The sequence below is a fragment of the Salvelinus alpinus genome, chromosome 34 (genome assembly GCF_045679555.1).
Source record: "Salvelinus alpinus chromosome 34, SLU_Salpinus.1, whole genome shotgun sequence".
Classification (NCBI taxonomy): domain Eukaryota; kingdom Metazoa; phylum Chordata; class Actinopteri; order Salmoniformes; family Salmonidae; genus Salvelinus; species Salvelinus alpinus.
In genome coordinates this window covers 13,613,264-13,638,250 of record NC_092119.1, presented here as the reverse complement: position 1 = coordinate 13,638,250, position 24,987 = coordinate 13,613,264, and the positions used below count along the sequence as shown (strand labels likewise).

General features: G+C 45.1%; 1 protein-coding gene across 1 annotated transcript in view; it reads right to left on the bottom strand.

Annotated features, from left to right (window-relative positions):
• Nucleotides 1-23,967, bottom strand: part of tmem121aa (transmembrane protein 121Aa) — a 62,501-nt gene extending 38,534 nt beyond the window's left edge. Inside the window, exon 1 of the mRNA XM_071382575.1 lies at nt 23,706-23,967. The gene's annotated coding sequence lies outside the window, so the exon portion shown is untranslated. The remainder of the gene's footprint in view (nt 1-23,705) is intronic.
• Between the last annotated feature and the right edge of the window lie 1,020 nt (nt 23,968-24,987).

The window sequence follows — 24,987 nt, the reverse complement described above, 5'->3', positions numbered from 1 at the left end:
CTACAACCACTTTACAACCACTCTCTAAAATCCACTCTACAACCACTCTAAAACAACTCTCTACAACCACTCTACAACCACTCTCTACAACCACTCTACAACCACTCTACAACCACTTTACAACCACTCTCTACAACCACTTTACAACCACTCTCTACAACCACTCTACAACCACTCTTTACAACCACTCTACAACCACTCTCTACAACCACTCTCTACAACCACTCTACAAGCACTCTCTACAAGCACTATACAACCACTTTCTACAACCACTCTCTACAACCTCTCTCTACAACCACTCTCTACAACCACTCTACAACAACACTACAACTACTCTCTACAACCACTCTACAACCTCTCTACAACCACTCTCTACAACCACTCTCTACAACCATACTCTACAACCACTCTCTACAATCACTCTCTACAACCACTCTATACAACCACTCTGTACAACCACTCTCTACAACCACTCTACAACCACTCTACAACCACTGTCTACAACCTCTCCCTACAACCACTCTACAACCACTCTCTACAACCACTCTACAACTGCTCTCTACAATCACTCTCTACAACCACTCTCTCTACAGCCACTCTCTCTACAACCACTCTCTCTACAACCATTCTCTCTACAACCATTCTCTCCACAGCTAATCTCTATAGCTATTCTCTCTACAACCACTCTCTCTACAACCACTGTCTTGACATCCACTCTCCTCTCCTCTCCTCTCCTCTCCTCTCCTCTCCTCTCCTCTCCTCTCCTCTCCTCTCCTCTCCTCTCCTCTCCTCTCCTCTCCTCTCCTCTCCTCTCCTCTCCTCTCCTCTCCTCTCCTTTTTATCTCTTTCTAGTTGAGCAGCAGGAGGTGGTGAGGTGCCGTGTCCTCCAGTCTTCCAACTGTGAGATATAATATATCCAATCTGCTTGTTCTCAGCAGTGGACCATGACTGTCCGCAGGCCCACAGGCAACTGAAGAAGTTTAACACCCCCTCGTCTATCAGCCTCAGCCCTGTGGAGCCCTGTAGGTAGCAGGGTAAAACTAGCCTCGCCCATCGGGATGAACCTGAAAGACAGGGAGAGTTAAACGTCTAGAGGCTTTTAACTGGACAATTCTCAGGAGGAGGTCTGGGAGAGAGTGATATCTTTCCTGTAATGAACCACCTGAAGGACATGTGTAAACCACTCTCTACAACCACTCTACAACAACTCTCTACAACCACTTTACAACCACTCTCTACAACCACTCTACAACCACTCTCTACAACAACTTTACAACCACTCTCTACAACCACTCTACAACAACTCTCTACAACCACTTTACAACCACTCTCTACAACCACTCTGTACAACCACTCTCTACAACCACTCTACAACCACTCTACAACCACTGTCTACAACCTCTCCCTACAACCACTCTACAACCACTCTCTACAACCACTCTACAACTGCTCTCTACAATCACTCTCTACAACCACTCTCTCTACAGCCACTCTCTCTACAACCACTCTCTCTACAACCATTCTCTCTACAACCATTCTCTCCACAGCTAATCTCTATAGCTATTCTCTCTACAACCACTCTCTCTACAACCACTGTCTTGACATCCACTCTCCTCTCCTCTCCTCTCCTCTCCTCTCCTCTCCTCTCCTCTCCTCTCCTCTCCTCTCCTCTCCTCTCCTCTCCTCTCCTCTCCTCTCCTTTTTATCTCTTTCTAGTTGAGCAGCAGGAGGTGGTGAGGTGCCGTGTCCTCCAGTCTTCCAACTGTGAGATATAATATATCCAATCTGCTTGTTCTCAGCAGTGGAACATGACTGTCCGCAGGCCCACAGGCAACTGAAGAAGTTTAACACCCCCTCGTCTATCAGCCTCAGCCCTGTGGAGCCCTGTAGGTAGCAGGGTAAAACTAGCCTCGCCCATCGGGATGAACCTGAAAGACAGGGAGAGTTAAACGTCTAGAGGCTTTTAACTGGACAATTCTCAGGAGGAGGTCTGGGAGAGAGTGATATCTTTCCTGTAATGAACCACCTGAAGGACATGTGTAAACCACTCTCTACAACCACTCTACAACAACTCTCTACAACCACTTTACAACCACTCTCTACAACCACTCTACAACCACTCTCTACAACAACTTTACAACCACTCTCTACAACCACTCTACAACAACTCTCTACAACCACTTTACAACCACTCTCTACAACCACTCTACAACAACTCTCTACAACCACTTTACAACCACTCTCTACAACCACTCTACAACCACTCTCTACAACCACTCTACAACCACTCTCTACAACCACTCTACAACCGCTCTTCAACCACTTTACAACCACTCTCTACAACCACTCTCTACAACCACTCTACAACAACTCTCTACAACCTCTCTAAAACCACTCTACAACTACTCTACAACCACTCTCTACAACCACTCTACAACCACTCTCTAGAACCACTCTACAACCACTCTACAACCACTCTCTAGAACCACTCTACAACCACTCTACAACCACTCTCTAGAACCACTCTACAAGCACTTTCTACAACCACTCTCTACAACCTCTCTCTACAACCACTCTCTACAACCACTCTACAACAACACTACAACTACTCTCTACAACCACTCTACAACCTCTCTACAACCACTCTCTACAACCACTCTCTACAACCATACTCTACAACCACTCTCTACAATCACTCTCTACAACCACTCTATACAACCACTCTGTACAACCACTCTCTACAACCACTCTACAACCACTCTACAACCACTGTCTACAACCTCTCCCTACAACCACTCTACAACCACTCTCTACAACCACTCTACAACTGCTCTCTACAATCACTCTCTACAACCACTCTCTCTACAGCCACTCTCTCTACAACCACTCTCTCTACAACCATTCTCTCTACAACCACTCTCTCTACAACCACTGTCTTGACATCCACTCTCCTCTCCTCTCCTCTCCTCTCCTCTCCTCTCCTCTCCTCTCCTCTCCTCTCCTCTCCTCTCCTCTCCTCTCCTCTCCTCTCCTCTCCTCTCCTCTCCTCTCCTCTCCTCTCCTCTCCTCTCCTCTCATTTTTATCTCTTTCTAGTTGAGCAGCAGGAGGTGGTGAGGTGCCGTGTCCTCCAGTCTTCCAACTGTGAGATATAATATATCCAATCTGCTTGTTCTCAGCAGTGGAACATGACTGTCCGCAGGCCCACAGGCAACTGAAGAAGTTTAACACCCCCTCGTCTCTCAGCCTCAGCCCTGTGGAGCCCTGTAGGTAGCAGGGTAAAACTAGCCTCGCCCATCGGGATGAACCTGAAAGACAGGGAGAGTTAAACGTCTAGAGGCTTTTAACTGGACAATTCTCAGGAGGAGGTCTGGGAGAGAGTAATATCTTTCCTGTAATGAACCACCTGAAGGACATGTGTAAACCACTCTCTACAACCACTCTACAACAACTCTCTACAACCACTTTACAACCACTCTCCCACCACTCTACAACAACTCTCTACAACCACTTTACAACCACTCTCTACAACCACTCTACAACCACTCTCTACAACCACTCTACAACAACTCTCTACAACCACTTTACAACCACTCTCTACAACCACTCTACAACCACTCTCTACAACAACTTTACAACCACTCTCTACAACCACTCTACAACAACTCTCTACAACCACTTTACAACCACTCTCTACAACCACTCTACAACAACTCTCTACAACCACTTTACAACCACTCTCTACAACCACTCTACAACCACTCTCTACAACCACTCTACAACCACTCTCTACAACCACTCTACAACCGCTCTTCAACCACTTTACAACCACTCTCTACAACCACTCTCTACAACCACTCTACAACAACTCTCTACAACCTCTCTAAAACCACTCTACAACTACTCTACAACCACTCTCTACAACCACTCTACAACCACTCTCTAGAACCACTCTACAACCACTCTACAACCACTCTCTAGAACCACTCTACAACCACTCTACAACCACTCTCTAGAACCACTCTACAAGCACTTTCTACAACCACTCTCTACAACCTCTCTCTACAACCACTCTCTACAACCACTCTACAACAACACTACAACTACTCTCTACAACCACTCTACAACCTCTCTACAACCACTCTCTACAACCACTCTCTACAACCATACTCTACAACCACTCTCTACAATCACTCTCTACAACCACTCTATACAACCACTCTGTACAACCACTCTCTACAACCACTCTACAACCACTCTACAACCACTGTCTACAACCTCTCCCTACAACCACTCTACAACCACTCTCTACAACCACTCTACAACTGCTCTCTACAATCACTCTCTACAACCACTCTCTCTACAGCCACTCTCTCTACAACCACTCTCTCTACAACCATTCTCTCTACAACCACTCTCTCTACAACCACTGTCTTGACATCCACTCTCCTCTCCTCTCCTCTCCTCTCCTCTCCTCTCCTCTCCTCTCCTCTCCTCTCCTCTCCTCTCCTCTCCTCTCCTCTCCTCTCCTTTTTATCTCTTTCTAGTTGAGCAGCAGGAGGTGGTGAGGTGCCGTGTCCTCCAGTCTTCCAACTGTGAGATATAATATATCCAATCTGCTTGTTCTCAACAGTGGAACATGACTGTCTGCAGGCCCACAGGCAACTGAAGAAGTTTAACACCCCCTCGTCTATCAGCCTCAGCCCTGTGGAGCCCTGTAGGTAGCAGGGTAAAACTAGCCTCGCCCATCGGGATGAACCTGAAAGACAGGGAGAGTTAAACGTCTAGAGGCTTTTAACTGGACAATTCTCAGGAGGTCTGGGAGAGAGTGATATCTTTCCTGTAATGAACCACCTGAAGGACATGTGTAAACCACTCTCTACAACCACTCTACAACCACTCTCTACAACCACTCTACAACCACTCTCTACAACCACTCTACAACCACTCTCTACAACAACTTTACAACCACTCTCTACAACCACTCTACAACAACTCTCTACAACCACTTTACAACCACTCTCTACAACCACTCCACAACCACTCTCTACAACCACTCTACAACCGCTCTTCAACCACTTTACAACCACTCTCTACAACCACTCTCTACAACCACTCTACAACAACTCTCTACAACCTCTCTAAAACCACTCTACAACCACTCTACAACCACTCTCTACAACCACTCTACAACCACTCTCTAGAACCACTCTACAACCACTCTACAACCACTCTCTAGAACCACTCTACAACAACTCTACAACCACTCTCTAGAACCACTCTACAACCACTCTCTAGAACCACTCTACAACCACTCTATACAACCTCTCTACAACCACTCTCTACAACCTCTCTCTACAACCTCTCTACAACCACTCTACAACTACTCTCTACAACCACTCTCTACAGCCACTCTCTCTACGACCATTCTCTCCACAGCTAATCTCTCTTTAGCTATTCTCTCTACAACCACTCTCTACAACCACTCTCTCTACAACAACTGTCTCTACAACCACTGTCTTGACATCCACTCTCGACAACCACTCTCCTCTCCTCTACTCTCCTCTCTGCCCCTTCCTCTCCTCTCCTCTCCTCTCCTCTCCTCTCCTCTCCTCTCCTCTCCTCTCCTCTCCTCTCCTCTCCTCTCCTCTCCTCTCCTCTCCTCTCCTCTCATTTTTATCTCTTTCTAGTTGAGCAGCAGGAGGTGGTGAGGTGCCGTGTCCTCCAGTCTTCCAACTGTGAGATATAATATATCCAATCTGCTTGTTCTCAGCAGTGGAACATGACTGTCCGCAGGCCCACAGGCAACTGAAGAAGTTTAACACCCCCTCGTCTCTCAGCCTCAGCCCTGTGGAGCCCTGTAGGTAGCAGGGTAAAACTAGCCTCGCCCATCGGGATGAACCTGAAAGACAGGGAGAGTTAAACGTCTAGAGGCTTTTAACTGGACAATTCTCCGGAGGAGGTCTGGGAGAGAGTAATATCTTTCCTGTAATGAACCACCTGAAGGACATGTGTAAACCACTCTCTACAACCACTCTACAACAACTCTCTACAACCACTCTACAACCACTCTCTAGAACCACTCTACAACCACTCTACAACCACTCTCTAGAACCACTCTACAACCACTCTACAACCACTCTAGAACCACTCTACAACCACTCTCTAGAACCACTCTACAACCACTCTATACAACCTCTCTACAACCACTCTCTACAACCTCTCTCTACAACTACTCTACAACCACTCTACAACTACTCTCTACAACCACTCTCTACAGCCACTCTCTCTACAACCATTCCCTCTACAGCTAATATCTCTTTAGCTATTCTCTCTACAACCACTCTCTACAACCACTCTCTCTACAACAACTGTCTCTACAACCACTGTCTTGACATCCACTCTCGACAACCACTCTCCTCTCCTCTACTCTCCTCTCTGCCCCTCCCTTCCTCTCCTCTCCTCTCCTCTCCTCTCCTCTCCTCTCCTCTCCTCTCCTCTCCTCTCCTCTCCTCTCCTCTCCTCTCCTCTCCTCTCCTCTCCTCTCCTCTCCTCTCCTCTCCTCCCCTCTCATTTTTATCTCTTTCTAGTTGAGCAGCAGGAGGTGGTGAGGTGCCGTGTCCTCCAGTCTTCCAACTGTGAGATATAATATATCCAATCTGCTTGTTCTCAGCAGTGGACCATGACTGTCCGCAGGCCCACAGGCAACTGAAGAAGTTTAACACCCCCTCGTCTATCAGCCTCAGCCCTGTGGAGCCCTGTAGGTAGCAGGGTAAAACTAGCCTCCCTCACCGGGACGAAGCTGAAAGACAGGGAGAGTTAAACGTCTAGAGGCTTTTAACTGGACAATTCTCAGGAGGAGGTCTGGGAGAGAGTAATATCTTTCCTGTAATGAACCACCTGAAGGACATGTGTAAATTTCTGGCCAGTGTCGACCGACTGAGGGGGGAAAAGGCAAAGCTCTCACATTTCAAGTTGTAAAAAAAGTATTTATCTAGGTTAAATGCATTGATTTTTCGACTTATTGGTCTTCATTCGAAGCACTCCTTTTTGGAGTGCTAGAGCTCGCTTTCCACAGAAATCAATCTGAAAGACATTAACATGCAGACAGCGTGGTTTCACTGTAGAAATGTATCATTTAATTTCCCCATTGTAATGCCACTGTCCCTCCAGTGACTCTCTCTCCTTGTCTGGTATGTTATGGAATCATGACAGGATGTGAGGAGGTTAAACCTAAAAGACAATCACTCACGCTATATCTACTGTAGGACCTAAGCTCCATCTCTCCCACTCTCGTCATCGCTCTCTCTCATCTCTCTGTCTTTTTCTTTTGTCTTTGTCTCTTTGGTTGTAGATGATAGAGACAGAAAGGAGATAGGAGAGAGGGGAGAGAGGAGAGAGGGGAGAGAGGAGAGAGGAGAGAGGGGAGAGGAGAGAGGGGGAGGAGAGAGGAGAGAGGAGACATGAGAGAGGAGAGAGGAGAGAGGAGATAGGGGACATGAGAGAGGGGAGAGGGGAGAGGGGAGAGGGGAGAAAGTTTGGCGGCTGAGGGGGACGTTTGGAGTCTGCTCACGTCAGGGCGATTCTTTATCTCAGCGTGACACCACTGTCCCTGCCTGCCTGTCTGTCTGTCTGTTCCTGGGGAGAGGGGAGACGAGGGATATCTCAGTGACAGCTCTTTCACTGACTGACAGACTGGAAGCAGAGAAAGAGAGAGAAAGAGAAAGAGAAAGACAGAAAGAGAGTGTGTGTGTATGTGTGTGTGAGAGAGAGAGAGAGAGAGAGAGAGAGAGAGAGAGAGAGAGAGAGAGAGAGAGAGAGAGAGAGAGAGAGAGAGAGAGAGAGAGAGAGAGAGAGAGAGAGAGAGAGAGGTAGAGAGAGAGAAAGAAAAGGAGAGAGATGGGGGGAGATAGAGACACAGATGCACACTGAAAAGTTAGAGAAAAATTGGCCCTGTGAGAGAAATATTGCTGCGTTGATGAGCAAGGTGATGAAAGATAAGCATGATGATGAAAGAGGGATTGGAGAGGTTGATGAAAGTTATGATGAAGGGAGAGAGATAAAAGAGAGAAACAGAGAGAGGGGAAAGTGTAGAAGACAGGTATTGTGAGGTTGTCAGAGAGAGAGAGAATGCTGGGTAAATGAGTGAGCAGCTAGGAGACAGACAGAAGGGTTGGAGAAAGTGAGAGAAAGGTCAACAGAGGGAGAGAGGGAGTATGTATATTGATTATGATGATCCGATCAGTGAGATAGGAGGAGAAAGAGAGCGTGGGAGAGAGAGGACAGAGATTGGAGGGTCGACCTGGTGAAGGAGAGAAACACTGGGATATTATGAACCTTCCTATCATTACCCTATCCAATCAGGTTCAGCGTTGAAATTTATTCAGATGTGCACTAAATAGGCCTATAAGTGTTCTCTCTACACTTGACATCTAAACCTGAGCTCACACAGGCTGAACTTGGAGTCATTGAGGCAGAGAAGATGATTTCATAATGATACATGAAGCCTGTTTTACTGGTTCATTAACCAGCTGTAATACCCGGCTCTGTAGCCGGCCTGACCCTGGCTCCGACTTCTAACGAGAGAGATGTGCACATGTTACAACACTGTATATAGACATAATATGACATTTTAAATGTCTCTATTCTTTTGGAACTTGTGTGAGTGTAATATTTACTGTTAACTTTTTATTGTTTATTTCACTTTTATTTTTCCACTTCACTTGCTTTGGCAATGTAAACATATGTTTCCCCTGCCAATAAAGCCCCTTGAATTGAATTGAGAGAGAGAGAATTTCAACGTACAGTTTGACCCCTAAATGGAACATCTAATGACAGATCCTTACTGCTTAGGAAAAGAAGGTAGCCACACTATTGCTCTGATGCAATATATTGGCTAATTGGTAAATGTATAGCCTGTGTCTTTGATCATTCCGCCGGTCTGGTCCTCGGGTAACTCAGATGTAACTACATTTCCCTTCTCTAGATAAGATCCCACTACTTCCCACGTCCCACCCACTGGGAGTACATGAACGGACACGGTGAAATAAAAATCATATTTTTTTTTTGACACATCTCTGATATCTTTGAAAAGGTACAGTAATGAACATGAGGTAGAATAAGCCTTCCCATGTACAGTGCCTTCAGAAAGTATTCATACCCCTTGACTTATGTCACATTTTGTCGTGTTACAGCCTGAACTCAAATGTATTAAATAGATTTTATTTCTCACCCATATATACTCAATACCACATGTTGACAAAGTGAAAACATGTTTTTAGAACCTTTGGCAAATGTATTGAAAATGAAATACAGAAATATTTAATTTACATAAGTATTCACACCCCTGAGGCAAAAATTTTTAATATCACCTTTGGCAGAGATTACAGCTGTGAGTCTTTCTGGGTAAGTCTCTAAGAGCTTTGTACCCCCGGATTGTACAATATTTGCACATTATTCTTTTAACAATTCTTCAAGCTCTGTTAAGTTGGTTGTTGATCAATTAACCAGATTTTCCTCTAGGATTTTGCCTGTGTTTAGCTCTATTCCGTTTCCATTTATCCCCCCCCCCCCCAAAGAAAACTCCTTAGTCCTTGCCGATGACAAGCATACCTATGACACGATGCAGCCACCACCATGCTTGAAAATATGAAAAGTGGTACTCATTAATGTTATGGATTTGCCCCAAATGAAAGACTTTGTATAGAGGACATAAAGTTGATGTGAGTTTTATTTTAGTACCTTATAGCAAACAGGATGCATGTTTTCACAAATGTTTATTCTGTACAGGATTCCTTCTTTTCACTCTGTCATTTAGGTTAGTATTGTGGAGTAACTACAATGTTGTTGATCCATCCTCAGTTTTCTCCTATCACAGCCATTAAACTCTAACTGTTTTAAAGTTACCATTGGCCTCAGTTAGGAAGGACGTCTGTATCTTTGTAGTGACTGGGTGTATTGATGCACCATCCAAAGTGTAATTAATAACTTCACCATGCTCAAAGGGATATACAATGTCTGCTTTTTTTATGTTTACCCATCTACCAATACTGTAGGTGCTCTTCTTAGCGAGGCATTGGAAAACCTCACTGGTCTTTGTGGTTGAATCTGTGTTTGAAAAGCACTGCTCGACTGAGCAATCTTACAGATAATTGTATGTGTGGGGTACAGAGATAAAGTAGTCATTCAAAATCATGTTAAACACTGTTATGGCACACTGAGTGAGTCCATGCAACTTATTATGTGACTTGGTTAAGGACATCTTTACTCCTGAACTTATTTAGTCTTTATCATAAGAAAGGGGTTGAATACCTATTGACTCAAGACATTTCAGCTGTGTATCAATGTGTAAAAATGTCTTCAAACATAATTCCACTTTGACATTATGTGGGGCATTGTTTGTAGTGACACAAAATCTCATGTTCAATTCAGGCTGTAACACAACAACATGTGGAAAAAGTCCAGCGGTGTGAAGACTTTCTGAATGGCCTGTATGCAGTACACTAGTGAGAGTGGTACCAAAGACCTAGAGTATTAACACTCCATGATCCAGTCGAAGTCCCCAAGCCAGGACAATGACACATATAGTGCCTTCAGAAATGATTCATAAACCTACACTTATTACTCCACATTTTGTTGTGTTAGAAAAATAAATAAAAATTGATTAAATATATGTCTTTCTCTCACCCATCTACACACAATACCCCATAATGACAATGTGAAAACATGTTTTAGTACATTTGTGAAAATGTATTGAAAATGAAATACAGAAATATCAAATTTACGTAAGTATTCACACCTCTTAGTCAATACTTTGTAGAAGGACCTTTGGCGGCCATTACAGCTTTGAGTCTTCTTCGGTATGTCTGATCAGATTTGAACATCTGGATTTGGGGATATTCTCCCATTCTTCCTTGCAGATTTTCTCAAGCTCTGTTAAGTTAGATGGGGAACAGCAATCTTCCAATTCTTTGCAAAGATTTTCAGTGGGATTCAGGTCTGGGCTTTGGCTGGGCCACTAAAGGACTTTGACATTCTTGTTCTGAAGCCATTCCAGCATTGCTTTGGCTGTACGCTTGGGGTCATTGTCCTGTTGGAATGTAAATCTTTGCCCCCAGTATAATGTCGTTTGCACTCTGAGGCAGGTTCTCATCAAGGATTTGCCTGTATTTGGCACCATTGATTGTTCCCTTATCCTTACCAGTCTCCCAGTCCCTGCTGCTGAAAAGCATCCCCATAGGATGATGCTGCCACCACCATGCTTCACAGTAGGGATGGACTTAGATGGGTGGGTTTCTCCAGACATAGCGCTTTGCATTCAGGCCAAAGCTACATTTTTGTCTCATCAGACCACATAATATGTTGCCTTATGCTCTCAGAATCTTTCACGTTTCTTGTTGCAAGCTCAAGGCGTGCTGTCATGTGCCTTTTTCTCAGGAGTGGCTTCCTTCTGGCCACTCTCCCATAAACCCAGATTGGTAAAGTGATATAGAGACTGTTGTCCTTCTGGCAGGTTCTCCCATCTCAGTCAAGGAACTCTGTGAAGTGGCCATTGGGTTCTTAGTCACCTCTCTGACCAAGGTCCTTCTTGCCCTGTTGTTCAGTTTGGTCGGACGGCCAATGATGTAGACCACTGTGCTCTTGGAAACTTTCAACACTCTAAAAATGGTTTTATACCCTTCCCCAGACATATGCCTCATCACAGTTCTATCTCGGAGATGTATAGACAGTTCCTTGGACTTCATGGTATAGTTTGCTCTGACATGCACTGTCAACTGTGGGACCTTACTGGTAATAGACAGGTGTGTTTCTTTCTAAATCATGTCCAAACAATTGAATTGGCCACAGGTGGGCTCCAATCAAGTTGTAGTGACATCTGAAGGATGATCAAAGGAAACAGGATGTTCTGTACCTGAGCTCAATTTGGAGTATCAAATGCCCTTTGCCATTACTGTAGGTGCTGTAGGTGCTGTAGGTGCTGTAGGTGCTGTAGGTACTGTGTAGGTACTGTAGGTGTGTAGATGTGGGGGGAAATAATATGTTGAATCCATTTTGATTTCAGGCTGTAACACAACAAAACAAGGGGTATGACTATTTTCTGAAGGCGCTGTATTGTACTTGTTGTATTACTGTATGTTCTGTCCCCCTGCCCTGCCCTCTCCCTCCCCCTCTCTCTCTCTCTCTCTCTCTCTCTCTCTCTCTCTCTCTCTCTCGCAGGTTGGGAGTTACATGCATGTAATACATCTGTCAATCAACCTTGGACGTGCCAGACCAGGGTTGTGTGCATTAGGCCTCAATGTAGCAAAACGGGACAAAACTAAAAAACAAACGTTTCTTATTGGTAAAGTACAGATAGAATCTCAATGTTTCAGTCTGTTTTCATCTGCTTTGGTGCCTAATGAACACAACCCACAGCATCAGTCAGATCAGGACTGCCACAATACTAGTAGCATGCCCCATTTATCTTCTCTAGTACTTTGCCATTGCACGTGCAACCTGCACCCCAGGGCATAGAACCAGCGCACAGAGCCACTGCTCAGCAGTATATCCGGTGGTTACACATATCCGGTAATAACAAGCCTGCTACGAGCCTAATCCGTTTGCTATCCAAAAAGCAGTCGAACTGTTTCAAAGTAATTGATATTTGGAACCCCAACCGTAGTTCTATTGGGGGGGGGGGGAATGTGCTGCTTGTGATGGTGATGGGGTTGTCATGGGAACTCATGTCAATATGGCCAGTTGGGATAAATGATATCTGTGGTTGAGCTGTGTGTTTAATTCTTGTCTTTTCAAGGTTCAAATTTTTTTTTTAAGTTTGTAATTTCCACTTAAAAATGTCAGACTTGATTTGCCCTTCCCGGAATGTATCAACCCATTCAAAAATGTCCATTAATTATAATCCAAATAATAATTCACATTTCCTGTTGCTGCAGAATTATTTTCCCACAGTGAGAAAATGATCAAATGAAGATAGAGCATGTGTACATGTGTGTCTCTCTGTCGCTGTGGTTCAGCTACAGGCATGTATAGACTGAGTGTTCAGAGTGGTCCTGTGAGACATCACGGCAGCGTGCTGACCAGATAATCATGTTGGCTGGGCCCAAGAGTCCCGGCGGCATGTCAACACTGTAACATTCATCGTCTGGAGGAGAAGAAGAGGACCAAGATGCAGCGTGGTAAGTGTCCATAATGTTTTAATAATAAAACTGAACACTGAAACAAAACTATAAACCGACAAACGAACAGTCCTGAAAGGTGGAAACACAAAAACACTAAACAGGAAATAACCACCCACGAAACCCAGGTGGACAAACACTTAGTTCATCTCATGGGAAATCGTACAGGTCACCTAGGTTATATGCCAGATCCACCAGCCTCAGCACAAAATAACAGTTCATGACTTAACATCCATCGTGTATTAGTGCTAGCCATTACACAACTGTTTGGTAACACTTTATAATTATGTTCGCCTGGGGTGGTGTAGGAATGAATACTTATAATGTGTATAAATGTTTAGACATAATGAAATACTTATTTATAAATACATTATCAATAGTGTATTCATGATAGTTACTTTAAAGTGCTACCAACTAATTCCTTACTGACTACCTATTACATAACAATTTCCTTATATGTTGCCAAGCTTGGTTCACATTCAGACTATAAGGCCGACCCATACTGTGCTGGCTCTGATACGTTATTTTCAACAATGTTCCAGTAACTATGGGGATTGAATAACCAGGACAGCTTAGTACAGTTTGACATCACTCATCTGGGATTGTCACGCCCTGACCATAGTTTGCGTTGTATGTTTCTATGTTTTGTTTGGTCAGGGTGTGATATGAGTGGGCATTCTATGTTGTATGTCTAGTTTGTCTGTTTCTATGTGTTTGGCCTGATATGGTTCTCAATCAGAGGCAGGTGTTAGTCGTTGTCTCTGATTGGGAGCCATATTTAGGGAGCCTGTTTTGTCTTTGTGCGTTGTGGGCGATTGTTCCTGTTCCTGTGTTTGTGTTCACTATACGGGACTTTTCGTTCGTTTGTCGGTTTATTGTTTTGTTGTTTAAGTATTCTTATTAAAATGAATACTCACCACGCTGCATCTTGGTCCTCCTCTCTTTCGCCCGACGAAGAACGTTACAGGGCTCAGTATCTAAAAGGTGAATGGTCAGTCTCTGCCTGAGAGAATGACTGTGAAACAGTGAGAGAAGACCTTTTAATTTTATTAAACTAAGTCAGTTAAGAACAAATTCTTATTTTCAATGACGGCCTAGGAACAGTGGGTCAACATCAGAACAACAGCTTTTACCTTGTCAGCTCAGGGATTCAATCTAGCAACCTTTCAGTTACTAGTCCAACGCTCTGACATCTAGGCTACCTGCCTCTGACCACTAGGCTACCTGCCTCTAACCACTAGGCTACCTGCCTCTAACCACTAGGCTACCTGCCTCTAACCACCAGGCTACCTTGCTTACGTTGTTGCCTTCTGTGCAATGGATCTTTAGTTAAGTGTTACCCACTATCACTTAAATGTTGCGAGATGACAGAGAGACTAAGACAGCGAGAGATGTTCTTAAACAGTGATAGTTGATCGTGTATAGCACCCTATTCCCTACATAATGGGCCCTGGTCAAAGGTAGTGCACTATATAGAAAATAGTGTGCAATTTGGGACGCAAGCAAATGTAGCTGGTGTTGCTGCTATCGTTCTGTACGGGTAGCCCAGTGTCAGTTTAGTACCCCCCAAAAGGAGGGTGATGATTTGGCAGGATGGCAGGGAACAGGATTTGTACTAACCCAGTGCCCCAGTCACCCTGGGTAATAAAACAACATAATGAAGATGATTAGGTCCATCTGGTTAGCCAATCCTACAGCCTAGTGAGCATTAGACACATTTATTTTCATTTGATTGTGTGCTCATTGTCAGGAAAGCCCCCAGGTCTCTACTAAAAACCTACTTATGGTTTAGTGGCAGGTGGCAGCAGAATCCAACCTGAAATTTGATGAAATAATATAATAAAAATGCCATTTATCAAAAGCAACTTACAGTCACGTGTGCACGTATTTTACGCATGGCGTTTCTCGGGAATCGAATCCACTATCCTGACTTTGCAAGCACCATGCTCTACCAACGGAGCTTCACATGCCTGTATCCTCACAGAGGGAGAGCTGAGGAATCATGGCCATTGATATCACCATATTGAATTTGTCCATCAATATCCGTTTAACGACAGCTCCCTCTATGACAGTGTTACTGCGATATTGGAGTCTCCATATGACTAAAACACTGAAACCAGGCAGATCAATATGGCTGTAACCAAGCAGAACAACATGGCTGTAACCAGGCAGAGCAACATGGCTGTAACCAGGCAGAGCAACATGGCTGTAACCAAGCAGAACAACATGGCTGTAACCAGGCAGAGCAACATGGCTGTAACCAGGCAGAGTAACATGGCTATAACAAGGCAGATCAACATGGCTGTAACCAGGCAGAGCAACATGGCTGTAACCAGACAGAGCAACATGGCTGTAAACAGGCAGATCAACATGGCTGTAACAAGGCATATCAACATGGCTGTAACCAGGCATAGCAACATGGCAGTAACCAGACAGAGCAACATGGCTGTAACAAGGCAGAGAAACCGTGTGGTAACCAGGCAGAGTAACATGGCTGTAACCAGGCAGAGTGACATGGCTGTAACCAGGCAGATCAACATGGCTGTAACCAGGCAGAGAAACATGGCTGTAACCAGAAATATAAAAATGGATGTAACCAGAAAGAGCAACATGGCTGTAACCAGGAAGAGCAACATGGCTGTAACCAGAAAGAGCAACATGGCTGTAACCAGAAAGAGCAACATGGATGTAACCAGAAAGAGCAACATGGCTGTAACCAGAAAGAGCAACATGGCTGTAACCAGAAAGAGCAACATGGCTGTAACCAGACAGAGCAACATGGCTGTAACCAGAAAGAGCAACATGGCTGTAACCAGAAAGAGCAACATGGCTGTAACCAGAAAGAGCAACATGGCTGTAACCAGAAAGAGCAACATGACTGTAACCAGAAAGAGCAGCATGCCTGTAACCAGACAGAGCAACATGGCTGTAACCAGACAGAGCAACATGGCTGTAACCAGGCAGAGCAACATGGCTGTAACCAGGCAGATGAACATGGCTGTAACCAGAAATATAAAAATGGCTGTAACCAGGCAGATCAACATGGCTGTAACCAGACAGAGCAACATGGCTGTAACAAGGCAGATAATCATGGCTGTAACCATGCATTTCAACATGGCTGTTACCAGGCATAGCAACATGGCGGTAACCAGACAGAGCAACATGGCTGTAACCAGGCAGAGCAACCTTGCGGTAACCAGGCAGAGCAACATGGCTGTAAACATGGCTGTAACCAGGCAGATCAGCATGGCTGCAACCAGGCATATCAACATGGCTGTAAACAGGCAGAGAAAATGGCTGTAGCCAGGCAGAGCAATATGGCTGTAACCAGGCAGATAAACATGGCTGTAACCAGGCAGATCAACATGGCTGTAACCAGGCAGATCAGCATGGCTGTAACCAGGCATATCAACATGGCTGTAAACAGGCAGAGCAATATGGCTGTAACCAGGCAGATAAACACGGCTGTAACCAGGCAGATCAACATGTCTGTAACCAGGCAGAGCAACATGGCTGTAACCAGGCAGAGCAACATGGCTGTAACCAGGTAGATCAACATGTCTGTAACCAGGCAGAGCAACATGGCTGTAACCAGGCAGAGCAACATGGCTATAACCAGGCAGATCAAGATGACTGTAACCAGGCATAACAACATGGCTGTAACCAGGCAGATCAAAATGGCTGTGACCAGGCAGAGCAACATGGCTGTAACCAGGCAGAGCAAAATGGCTGTAACCAGGCAGGGCAACATGGCTTTAAACAGGCAATCAACATGACTGTAACCAGGCAGAGCGTCATGGCTGTAAACATAGCTGTAACCAGGCAGAGCAACATGGCGGTAACCATGGCTGTAACCAGGCAGAGCCTTATGGCTGTATCCAAGCAGAGCAACATGACTGTAACCAGGCATATCAACATGGCTGTACCAGGCAGAGCAACATGGCTGTAACCAGGCAGATCAACATGGCTGTAACCAGGCAGAGCAACATGGCTGTAACCAGAAATGTCAAAATGGCTGTGACCAGGCAGAGCAACATGGCTGTAACAAGGCAGAGCAACATGGCTGTAAACATGGCTGTAACCAGGCATAGCAACACTGCTGTAACCAGACAGAGCAACATGGCTGTAACAAGGCAGATCAAACTTGCTGCAACCAGGCATATCAACATGGCTGTAACCAGGCAGAGTAACATTGCTTTAACCAGGCAGAGCAAAATGGCTCTGACCAGGCAGATCAATATGGCTGTAACCAGGCAGAGCAACATGGCTGTAACCAGGCAGATCAACATGGCTGTAACCAGGCATAACAACATGGCTGTAACCAGGCAGATCAACATGGCTGTAACCAGGCAGAGCAACATGGCTGTAACCAGGCAGATCAACATGACTGTAACCAGGCATAACAACATGGCTGTAACCAGGCAGATCAACATGGCTGTAACCAGGCAGAGCAACATGGCTGGAACCAGGCAGAGCAACATGGCTGTAACCAGAAATATCAAAATGGCTGTAACCAGGCAGAGCAATATGGCTGTAACCAGGCATATCAACATGGATGTAGCCAGGCAGAGCAACATGGCTGTAACCAGGCATATCAACATGGATGTAGCCAGGCAGAGCAACATGGCTGTAACCAGGCATATCAACATGGCTGTAAACAGGCAGAGAAAAATGGCTGTAACCAGAAATATCAAAATGGCTGTAACCAGGCAGAGCAACATGGCTGTAACCGGGCAGAGCAACATGACTGTAACCAGGCAGAGCAACATGGCTGTATCCAAGCATAGCAACATGGCTGTAACCAGGCATATCACCATGGCTGTAACCAGTAATATCAAAATGGCTGTAACCAGGCAGAGCAACATGGCTGTAACCAGGCATATCAACATGGATGTAGCCAGGCAGAGCAACGTGGCTGTAACCAGACAGAGCAACATGGCTGTAACCAGGCATATCAACATGGATGTAGCCAGGCAGATCAACATGGCTGTAACCAGGCATATCAACATGGATGTAGCCAGGCAGAGCAACGTGGCTGTAACCAGACAGAGCAACATGGCTGTAACCAGGCATATCAACATGGATGTAGCCAGGCAGATCAACATGGCTGTAACCAGGCATATCAACATGGATGTAGCCAGGCAGAGCAACATGGCTGTAACCAGGCATATCAACATGGCTGTAAACAGGCAGAGAAAAATGGCTGTAACCAGAAATATCAAAATGGCTGTAACCAGGCAGAGCAACATGGCTGTAACCGGGCAGAGCAACATGACTGTAACCAGGCAGAGCAACATGGCTGTATCCAAGCATAGCAACATGGCTGTAACCAGGCAGAGCAACATGGCTGTAACCAGTAATATCAAAATGGCTGTAACCAGGCAGAGCAACATGGCTGTAACCAGGCATATCAACATGGATGTAGCCAGGCAGAGCAACGTGGCTGTAACCAGACAGAGCAACATGGCTGTAACCAGGCATATCAACATGGATGTAGCCAGGCAGAGCAACATGGCTGTAACCAGGCATATCAACATGGATGTAGCCAGGCAGAGCAACATGGCTGTAACCAGGCATATCAACATGGATGTAGCCAGGCAGAGCAACATGGCTGTAACCAGGCATATCAACATGGCTGTAAACAGGCAGAGAAAAATGGCTGTAGCCAGGCATATCAATATGGCTGTAACCAGGCAGATCAACATGGCTGTAACCAGGCAGAGCAACATAGCTGTAACCAGGCAGAGCAACATGGCTGTAACCAGAAATATCAAAATGGCTGTAACCAGGCAGAGCAACATGGCTGTAACCGGGCAGAGCAACATGACTGTAACCAAGCAGATCAACATGGCTGTAAACAGGCAGAGCAACATGGTTTTAACCAGGCAGATCAACAAGGCGGTAACCAGGCAGAGCAACATGGCTGTAACCAGGCAGGGCAACATGGCTGTATTCCCCCCCCCCCCCCTCCTGAACCGGAAGGGCCAGTCAAACACTCCACTTCCCATATCAGCCTTTACAGATGTCTGCACTGACGCTGTAATTAGCTGGGGGGTGTGTGTGTGTGTGTGTGTGTGTGTGTGTGTGTGTGTGTGTGTGTGTGTGTGTGTGTGTGTGTGTGTGTGTGTGTGTGTGTGTGTGTGTGTGTGTGTGTGTGTGTGTGTGTGTGTGTGGGTGTGTGTGGGTGTGTGTGTGTGGGTGTGGGTGGGTGGGGTGTGGGTGTGTATGTGTGAGCATGGCTGCATGCTCACACATACAAAAAGCATGCAACTCAGGCCAGAACCTAGATGGTGAATGTGAGGGAAGGAAGATGGAGATGGGACATGGGGCTGTGGCCCAACGAGACAGTGTCAAATGACCCTTTTAAAACATAACCTACATGACAGCTCTGTCTGCTGTTATAGTTACAGAGGGTTAGCCACTGGCACTGAGACATGTACTGTGGACATACAGATGAACTATCTTAATTTGATCTCTCCAACTCCATCATCAAGTTTGCTGACGACACGTCAGTAGGCCTGATGACCAACAATGACGAGACGGCCTACAGAGAGAAGGTTGGGACTCTGACGGAAACCTACAACACCAGGTGTCGCAGGAAGGCCAAGAACATCATCAGGGACCTCAGCCACCCGAGCCACGGCCTGTTCTACCCTCTTCCAAAAACTGTCAGACTGGCCAATAACTTCTACCCCCAGACCATCAGGCTGCTAAATAGCCACCACTAGTCAGTTACCTGCTCCCCCTGTACCTTCCTGTCCCCCAGACCATCAGGCTGCTAAATAGCCACCACTAGTCAGCTACCTGCTCCCCCTGTACCTTCCTGTCCCCCAGACCATCAGGCTGCTAAATAGCCACCACTAGTCAGCTACCTGCTCCCCCTGTACCTTCCTGTCCCCCAGACCATCAGGCTGCTAAATAGCCACCACTAGTCAGCTACCTGCTCCCCCTGTACCTTCCTGTCCCCCAGACCATCAGGCTGCTAAATAGCCACCACTAGTCAGCTACCTGCTCCCCCTGTACCTTCCTGTCCCCCAGACTTCCTACCCCCCCTGCTGCTCCTCCTACAGACATTTTACCCCCCCCCAAACCAACTGATATTTACCCTGCCCCCACCGCCCAATGGACATTTATCATTGTTACAATTTTCCCATTCACTTCTCTTGACTTGCACTGTTGGAGCGTAGGGATTTCACTGTACCTTGCAATTACATCTGTGACCCTGCACATGTGACTAATAAACTGTAAACTACACTAAACATATTGTAGTCTATTTTTGTGAGGTTTAAAAGGGCTTCAAAAGTTGATAATTTCCACTTAAAAATGTCAGACTTGATTTTCTCTAACGAATAATTTATCAACCCCTACAAAACTGTCCATTAACTTCAATGGATTTACAAATGAAGATTTCCTGTTGTTGCAGGATTATTTTCCAGCTGTGAGAAACGTGTCAAATTGAGAAAGTACATCTGTAGTGTAGGATGACAGCTATCTAATGGCTAATGAATTTTGATTGTCCCTTCATTATGGGCTATTGTTATCTACAAGTGGGATAGACTGAAACAATCATAATATTAATTAAACATCTGGGTATACAGGATTATCCTGCCGTTGTGCCCTTGAGCAAGGCAATTAACTACAACTACTCCCAGGGCTGACCCTGTGCTTCCAAACCCTCGGGTGTGTGTGTGTGTGTGTGTGTGTGTGTGTGTGTGTGTGTGTGTGTGTGTGTGTGTGTGTGTGTGTGTGTGTGTGTGTGTGTGTGTGTGTGTGTGTGTGCGTGTGTGTGTGTGTGTGTGTGTGTGTGTGTGTGTGTGTGTGTGTGTGTGTGTGTGTGTCTCGGGGGATTTCAGTTAAAAGACAGAAAACAAGTCTGTAGCAGCATCCAAATCTCTCTTCAAATCAATTTGGTAAAAACTAATTTTATAAAAGATAATGCTTAAATAGCATCAATTAATAATTTAATATGAAATCCTTAATAATAAATGCATACATTCATCTTGTAAGGCCAAAGACAAGGCATAAAGAGACCATTAAACCTGAAAGCATCTGTAATGGTCTGAGAGGCAGAACGAGAGAAAGAGAAAGAGAGAGAGAGAGAGAGAGAGAGAGAGAGAGAGAGAGAGAGAGAGAGAGAGAGAGAGAGAGAGAGAGAGAGAGAGAGAGAGAGAGAGAGAGAGAGAGAGAGAGAGAGAGAGAGAGAGAGACCATAGTTGACCATAGAAAAGAGTCCCATCAGCCACCTGGTTCTGAGTCTCAGTTCATTACACCCTACCAACACAACAAAGCCTCAGGACAGTACTCATAAAATCTGGCCCAACCATCACAAAGCAAAAATAAAAAATATATCACCTATTGGAAAGACCACAAAAAATCTAAGTAAACTTCAATTCTATATTGCTCTAAATAGACAGTACATGGTGGCAGACTATCTAACCACCGTGAGTGATAGAAAACGGAGAAAAACACTGTCTATCTAGAGACTCAGTGAGCACAGCCTGTCCATAGAAACCGGCCGTCACAGACACATCTGGCTCCCCAGAGATGACAGGTTGTACTCATTCTGCACTCAGAGACAGGTATAGAAAGAGCTGCATTTTCTCCTACACTGACAGAACTATATAGACTTACGGGCACTTTTCTTTCCCAAAATTGAAAACAAATACAAATATTTTGAAACCAAAACAGAAAAGGAGAAAATCCAGCATCTATTGGGAGAAAACCCCCTTTCGCCATATTAGCTGCAGAATACAGTGTGTAGCTGCTTGACATACCCGTAGGGACAGCCAGTGGAATGACCAACCAGAACAATAACTTTTCTTCCTGTGTCTTTCTCACTATTTCATTATTGTCCACATTAATTTCTTACTGTACTGTCCTGTTAATTGTTACTACTCATTGAGTATGATTATTTTTCCTATTATAATCTAGCTGCGTCATCATTGATTTGATATGTGTCTATATGTTCGCTTTGGCAATGTATGTTGTAACACTTTCCATGCTAATAAATCCATTTGAGAGACAGAGCAAGAGAGAGAGAGGGCGGGAGGGAGAGAGCAAGAGAGAGAGAGAGAGAGAGGGCGGGAGGGAGAGAGCAAGAGAGAGAGAGAGAGAGAGGGCGGGAGGGAGAGAGCAAGAGAGAGAGAGAGAGAGGGCGGGAGGGAGAGAGCGAGAGAGAGAGAGAGAGAGAGAGAGAGAGAGAGAGAGAGAGAGAGAGAGCGAGAGCGAGAGGGCGGGAGGGAGAGAGAGAGAGAGAGAGAGAGAGAGAGAGAGAGAGAGAGAGAGAGAGAGAGAGAGAGAGAGAGAGAGAGAGAGAGAGAGAGAGGGCGGGAGGGAGAGAGCAAGAGAAAGAGAGAGAGAGAGATAGAGTCAGACAGAGAGATGAATACAGCAGCTACACAAAGAATGATAGAAGACAGATTGAAGATGTTGAGAAGTGTTCAGTATAGCAGCAAAGACGAATAGGCTAGCTAATGGAGGGCAGAGAAGTGAGTGTTTCAACTGCATGTTTATGTGTGTCGTCTATCATATGGGATGTTTAAGTGTGTTCTCCATATTATAAGATGTGCCTGGGGCTGGGCGAAGCTCTGGCTGGGAGGCTGTAAGGAGTTGATGAGGGAACACACTGCAGCATTATGCTCAGCCTCAGCCCAGAGCAGTGGTCCTGACAGATGACCATGGGCTACTGGCCAGTGCAGTAAGTGGAAACGAATGGAGAAGCCATTCATCCCGTTTAGAATACTGTTGAGCTACTGAACTCTTATCTGGACAACGGAAATAACGGAAATACAAGGGGCTACATCAAAGACAATAGAACAAACTGCATGTCAGTTGAATACATGGCATGGAATTCAAATTACAGCCCAGCAGCAGAGCGAAGCTCCGGATGAAGTGGTCAGATGCCAAGAAGCACAGCGCGCGCCTCTGGCTGGCTGAAGCCCTCGCGGGACTTTCGTGAGGTGGGGGGAAGAGAGGAGCCGCTTTTTTCAGCTGCTGAGTTGACACACGCTGCCTGGCAGGCTGGCACCGAGAGATTAATGTCAGTCCGAAATGAAGCAGAATCGTTTTCCTAACGTAAACACCTTCTCGTGTGAATTTAGCACTCTCACTCTAGAAAGCAGCAATCATAAATTATCGGTTTGGGAACAATACCAACTATCGATTATACAAAAAACACCGGGCTAGAAGTGATATGTTTTTGCCAAGTAACCTGCAAACAAACCACTGGCTATATGCCTTTATTAACTTGTAACAGTTGTTTATAACCCCAAATCGTAGCTAAGATTCAAAGAACCAGTCTAATTTTCACATGTGTGTGTTTGTCCGCTATAAAATGCTTAACCGCCTCATGCAAATGTAGTCATTTCACAAATTAAAATGTGGTTCCCTTCAAAGCCATCGTTTTTCAATAACACACCTGAATCAAATAGCCTGCGTTGTGCCCGTCTAAACTTGCACCATCTCTTGTCAAACAGTTAAAGACAGTTTTTTTTTTTTGATTTCGGCATGCTAAATGAAAGCATCGGTCCTACCGCTGTGCAAGTCGCTGTCCGTGGTTCTGATCTGTCGGAGCATACCGCAGCTTGGAGGGTGATTTAGTCCGCGCTGAGGCGCATAGTGAGCTAAACTGCAGTCTGAAACAGGCTACCGGCAAGTGTGGCAATTTAAGGTTATGGTTACACACGACTGAGACCACGAGAACGTGGTGAATTCAGAATTCATCCCCAAATCGGTCAGTACTGAGGCACAGATGAACTGGGGGACGACTTTGCTGGTCCAATTGACATTAGGCAGTTTTTTCTTTCTGCTCTGATGTGCTCTCTCTCTCTCTCTCTCTTCTCTCTCTCTCTCTCTCTCTCTCTCTCTCTCTCTCTCTCTCTCTCTCTCTCTCTCTCTCTCTCTCTCTCTCTCTATCTCTCTCTCTCTCTATCTCTCTCTCTCTCACTCTCTGGTCTAGCTTCCCCTCACCCTCCCAGCATAGAGTATAATTTATTAGCAATTTGCTTATGCTGAGAGACCATCAGTCCACTGCTCTATCTCCTCTCTCTCTCTCTCTCTCTCTCTCTCTCTCTCTCTCTCTCTCTCTCTCTCTCTCTCTCTCTCTCTCTCTCTCTCTCTCTCTCTCTCTCTCTCTCTCTCTCTCTCTCTCTCTCTCTCTCTCTCTCTCTCTCTCTCTCTCAATTCAATTCAATTCAATTCAATTGACTTTATTGACATGGCAAGTTATTATTACTTACATTGTCAAAGTATACATATCGAAAAATTTAAATAAAATATATATGTATATATATACACAAAATATATATATATTTATATATAAATAAATGGTGGGACTAACAGTAATAATAATAGTAGTAGTGGACATGGGATTACCATTAATAACAGCTACAACAACAATATTAATCAGAACAACAATACATTAAAGCAACAGTAGTAGACCAGTGTCAACATGACTGAGAAGACACATGACCTGGTACGAAAGACAAAACAAAACTAAGCTAAATGGGAAATATTATCAACATTACTTTGCATTTTTCACTGGCTGTCCCTCAGGCTGTGGCAGGAGGACACATATTTGGCTGCCAAAACTGCACATTTTGGCTTTTCACCCAACAAATATTTGAATTTTTCTTCATCTTTTATAGTTTCAAATTCTTTGTATTGAATTATAATTTTGGGAAAGAAATATGCTCTTAGGTCTGAGTATTTGTCACAGTGTAGTAGGAAATGCACTTCTGTCTCTACCTCTCCCCTGGAGCAGAGTGAGCACAGCCTGTCCTCCCTGGGCAGCCAGGTTTGTCTGTGACGACCGGT